We start from the raw sequence: 6047 nt of genomic DNA, 5'->3' as shown, positions 1-6047 counted from the left end.
TCTATTGGATCTGAATGATATCCTTGCTGGTAGAGTAATCTTGGTTGTAGGTCTTTTTCTTTCATCACTTCAAGTATATCCTGCCACTCCCTTCTGGCCTGCAGAGTTTCTGCTGAAAAATCAGCTGATATTCTTATGGGGATTCCTTTGTATGTTATTCTTTGCTTTTCCCTTGCTGCTTTTAATATTTTTTCTTTGAATTTAATTTTTGTTAGTTTGATTAATATGTGTCTTGGTGCGTTTCTCCTAGGGTTTACCCTGTATGGGACTCTGCACTTCCTGGACTTGGGTGACTATTTCCTTTCCCATGTTTAGGGAATTTTTTCACTATAATCTCTTTGAATATTTTCTCAGACCCTTTCTTTTTCTCTTCTTCTTCTGGGACCCCTATAATCTGAATGTTGGTGTGTTTAGTGTTGTCCCAGAGGTCTCTCTGAGATTGTCTTCAATTCTTTTCATTCTTTTTGTTTTCTTCTGCTCCTTGGCAGTTATTTGCACCATTCTACCTTCCAGCTCACTTATTCATTCTTCTGCCTCAGTTATTCTGTTATTGATTCCTTCTACGTATTTTTCATTTCAGTTATTGTGTTGTTCATCTCTGTTTGTTTGTTCTTTAGTTCTTCTAGATCTTTGTTAAACATTTCTTGCATTTTCTCAATCCGTGCCTCCATTCTATTTCCAAGATTCTGGATAATCTTTACTATTACTATCATTACACTGAGTTCTTTTTCAGGTAGGTTGCCTATTTCCTCTTCAGTTATTTGGTCTTGCAGGTTTTTACTTGCTCTTTAATGTGTGACACATGTTTTTGTCATCTCTCTCTTTTTTTTTTTTTTTTTTTTGATGGTGGGAGTGTGTTCCTGTCTTACTAGTTGTTTGGCCTGAGGCTTCCAGCACTGGAGTTTGCAGGCTGTTGGGTAGAACTGGGTCTTCGTGCTGAGATGAGGACCTCTGGGAGACCTCACTCTGATAAATATTCCCTGGGGTCTGAGGTCCTCTGTTAGCCCAGTAGTTCAGATTCAGAGGCCCAAAATCTATGGGATGCAACAAAAGCAGTTCTACAAGGGAAATTATAGCAATTCAAGCTCACCTCAAGAAAGAAGAAAAATCTCAAACGATCTAACCCTACACCTAAAGCAACTAAAGAAAGAAAAATGAAGGAAACCCAAAATCAGTAGAAGGAAAGAAATCATGAAGATCAGAGCAGAAATAAATGAAAGAGAAATGAAGAAAACAGTAGCAAAGAATAACAAAACTAAAAGTTGGTTCTTTGAGAAGATAAACAAAATTGATAAAACTTTACCCAGACTCATCAAAAAAAAAAAAGGGGGGGGGGAGGACACAAATCAATAAAATTAGAAACAAAAGAGGAGAAATCACAACTGACACCGCAGAAATACAAAGGATTATAAGAGACTAGTACAAACAACTATATGCCAATAAAATGGACAACCATGAAAAATGGACAAATTCTTGGAAAGGTACAATTTTCCAAGATTGAACCAGGAAGCATTAGAAAATATAAACAGACCTATCACAAGGAATGAAATTGAAACTGTAATTAAAAATCTTCCAACAGGGCATCCCTGGTGGCGCAGTGGTTGGGAGTCTGCCTGCTGATGCAGGGGACACGGGTTTGTGCCCCGGTCCGGGAAGATCCCACATGCCGCAGAGCCGCTGGGCCCGTGAGCCATGGCCGCTGAGCCTGTGCGTCCGGGGCCTGTGCTCCGCAACAGGAGAGGCCACAGCAGTGAGAGGCCCGCGTACCGCAAAAAAAAAAAAATCTTCCAACAAACGAAGGTCCAGGACCAGATGGCTTCACAGGCAAATTCTATCAAATATTTAGCAAAGAGCTAACACCGATCCTTCTCAAACTCTTCCAAAAAACCGCAGAGGAACAAACACTCCCAAATTCGTTCTACGAGGCCACCATCACCCTGATACCAAAACCAGACAAAGGTGTCACAAAAAAAGAAAATTACAGACCAATTTCACTGATGAACACAGATGCAAAAATCCCCAACAAAATACTACAAACAGAATCCAACAGCACATTAAAAGGATCATACACCATGATCAAGTAGGATTTATCCCAGGAATGCAAGGATTCGTCGATATATGCAAATCAATCAATGTGATACACCATATTAACAAATTAAGGAATAAAAACCACATGATCATCTCAACAGATGCAGAAAAAGCTTTTGACAAAATTCAACACCAATTTATGATAAAAACTCTCCAGAAAATGGGCATAGAGGGAACCTACCCCAACATAATTAAGGCCATATATGACAGACCCACAGCAAACATCATTCTCAATGGTGAAAAACTGAAAGCATTTCCACTAAGATCAGGAACAAGACAAGGATGTCCACTCTTGCCACTCTATTCAACATAGTTTTGGAATTCCTAGCCATGGCAATAAGAGAAGGAAAAGAAATAAAAGGAAAACAAATTGAAAAAAAGAAGTAAAACTGTCACTGTTTACAAATGACATGATACTATACATAGAAAATCCTAAAGATGCCACCAGAAAATTACTAGAACTAATCAATGAATTTGGTAAGGTTGCAGGATACAAAATTAATGCACAAAAATCTCTTGCATTACTATACGCTAACAAAAAATCAGAAAGAGAAATTAAGGAAACAATCCCATTTACCATAGCAACAAAAAGAATAAAATACCTAAGAATAAACTTACCTACGGAGGAAAAAGACCTATACTCAGAAAACTATAAAACACTGATGAAAGAAATCAAAGATGACATAAACAGATGGAGAAATATACCATGTTCTTGGATTGGAAGAATCAATATTGTGAAAATGACTATACTACCCTTAGCAATCTACAGATTCAGTGCAATCCCAACTGGATTCAGTGCAAACTACCTACCAATGGCATTCTTCACAGAATTAGAACAAAATATTTTACAATTCGTATGGAAACACAAAAGACCCCAAATAGCCAAAGCAATCTTGAGAAAGAAAAACAGGGCTAGAGGAATCAGGCTCCCCGACTTCAAACTATACTACAAAGCTACAGTAATCAAGACATTATGGTACTGGCAAAAAAATAGAAATACAGATCAATGGAACAGGATAGAAAGCCCAGAGATAAACCCATGCACAATATGGTCACCTAATTTATGACAAAGGAGGCAAGAACAATACAATGGCGAAAAGACAGCCTCTTCAATAAGTGGGGCTGGGAAAACTGGACAGCTACATGTAAAAGAATGAAATTAGAACAATACCGAACACCATATACAAAAATAAACTCAAAATGGATTAAATACCTAAATGTAAGACCAGACACTATAAAACTCTTAGAGAAAAACATACGAAAAACACTCTTTGACATAAACCACAGCAAGATCTTTTTTGACCCACCTCCTAGAGTAATGAAAATAAAAACAAAAATAAACAAATGGGACCTAATTAAACTTAAAAACTTCTGCACAGCAAAGGAAACCAAAAACAAGACGAAAAGACAACCCTCAGAATGGGAGAAAATATTTGCAAATGAAGCAACGGACAAAGGATTAATCTCCAAAATATATAAACAGCTCATGCAGCTCAATATTAAAAAAGCAAACAACCCAATCAAAAAATGGGCAGAATACCTAAATACACATTTCACCAAAGACATACAGATGGCAAAGAGGCACATGAATAGGTGCTCAACATCACTAATTATTAGAGAAATGCAAATCAAAACTACAATGAGGTATCACCTCATAAGGGTCAGAACGGCCAACATCAAAAAATCTACAAACAATAAATGTTGGAGAGGGTGTGTAGAAAAGTGAACCCTTTTGCACTGTTGGTGGGAATGTAAATTTATACAGCCACTATGGAGAATAGCATGGAGGTTCTGTAAAAAAACTAAAAATAGAATTACCATATGACCCAGCAATCCCACTACTGGGCATATACCCTGAGAAAACCATAATTCAAAAAGACACAGGTACTCCAATGTTCATTGCAGCACTATTTACAATCGTCAGAACATGGAAACAACCTAAATGTCCAATGACAGATGAATGGATAAAGAAGTTGTGGTATGCATATACGATGGAATAGTACTCAGCCATAAAAAGGAACAAAATTGAGTCATTTTTAGAGATGTGGATGGACCTAGAGTCTGTCATACAGAGTGAAGTAAGCCAGAAAGAGAAAAACAAATACCATATATTAACACATATTACGTGGAATCTAAAAATGGTACAGAGGAACCTATTTTTAGGGCAGGAATAGAGATGTAGAGAACGGACTTGTGGACACAGTGAGGGGAACAGGAGGGTGGGACGAATTGAGAGATTAGGTTTGACATAAATATACTACCATGTGTAAAATACATAGCTAGTGGGAACCTGCTGTATAGCACAGGGAGCTCCTCTTGGTGCTCTGTGATGACCTAAATGGGTGGGTGGGAGGGAGGTCTGAGAGGGAGGGGAAACAGGTATACACATAGCTGATTCACTTCATCGTACAGCAGAAATTAACACATTGTAAAGCAATTTTGCTCAAAAAAAAAAAAAAAAAGATTTGATCATAACGAAACTAACACCGTAAATCAACTACACTCCAGTAAAAATTTTTTTAAAAAAATTGAACAGTGTCTCTACCAGGAAAGAAAGAACCCGTTTTTTTAAAAAGTATCACTAATTTAGGCTTCCCTGGTGGCGCAGTGGTTAAGAATCCACCTGCCAATGCAGGGGACACAGGTTCAAGCCCTGGTCCAGGAGGATCCCACATGCCGCGGAGCAACTAAGCCCGTGCTCCACAACTACTGAGCCTGCGCTCTAGAGCCCGCAAGCCACAACTACTGAGCCCGTGTGCCACAACTACTGAAGCCTGTGCGCCTAGAACCTGTGTTCCGCAACAAGAGAAGCCACCGCAATGAGAAGCTCACGCACCGCAACGAAAGAGTAGACCCCACTCACCACAAGTAGAGAAAGCCCGTGTGCAGCAACGAAGACCCAAAGCAACCAAAAATAAAATAAATTTATAGAAAAAAAACAGTATCACTAATGTATTAAGCATTTTAAACATACAATTAGAATACTATGCTCTAATTTAACTGGTATTACATTATAAAGTTAAAGTCCCCAAACAAAGCTACTTCTAAATTTAAAGAAGACTAATGTATTCTACATTAGATTGGGAGATACTAAAATAGAGGCAACAGAAATATATAAATCCCTTTATAATAAGCAATGGAACAAGGAATCAAAAACATACAAGGTAAAATTATGCCATGATTTCTATTTCCATTTTTAAACTCCCAGTAGGATTTTTTTTTACCCAACTTGCCAACATTCTACTCCTAACAGACATTTGGCAATATTGGGGAAGTTCTTTAAGGTAATTTCATTTGGTGCCTTCTAAAGCAGTCAAGGGACTTCCCTGGCGGTCCAGTGGTTTATAAGACTTCACCTTCCAATGCAGGGGGTGCGGGTTCAATCCCTGATTGAGGAGCTAAGATCCTACATGCCTCGCGGCCAAAAAACCAAAACATAAAACAGAAGAAATATTATCACAAATTCAGTAAAGACTTTAAAAATGGTCCACATCAAAAAAAAATCTTAAAAAAAATAAAGCAAGTCAAGGTTTTAAAACGTTTATATCATGCAAGAGTCTAAATTAGGCTTCATTTTCCACGTAGTAGCTCTTCTACCACACTAATTCAATAATCTGAAGGGAGAGGCTGAAGTGAAAGTGGTCTGGCTGTACTTAGTAGAAAATAACCTTTCAACAGCTTCTATCTACAGAAGCCCTGATAAACTGTGATAAAGTAACTAGAAACCCTTAACTGCTCACCAGCTTAAGGAATCCCATGATTTTTAATTCCCAAAAATAAAGTCCACTTAATTCTATTTTTTCTTTTTTTGTCTGTATACATGTATGAGCAGAATCCAACAAACAAAAACAAATGTAAAAGGCCGTCATGAATTACTACTAAACTCAGTGAGCTATGTAGACTTCATGCTGAACTTGGATCCAATTATACATTTTTTGATTATACAAGCACCTCTTTAA

The sequence above is a fragment of the Delphinapterus leucas genome, chromosome 10 (genome assembly GCF_059928025.1).
Source record: "Delphinapterus leucas isolate spDelLeu-1000000601 "Yukka" chromosome 10, BTC_Dleu_Yukka2, whole genome shotgun sequence".
Taxonomy (NCBI): Eukaryota; Metazoa; Chordata; class Mammalia; order Artiodactyla; family Monodontidae; genus Delphinapterus; species Delphinapterus leucas.
Note: the sequence above shows the minus strand (reverse complement) of the source record.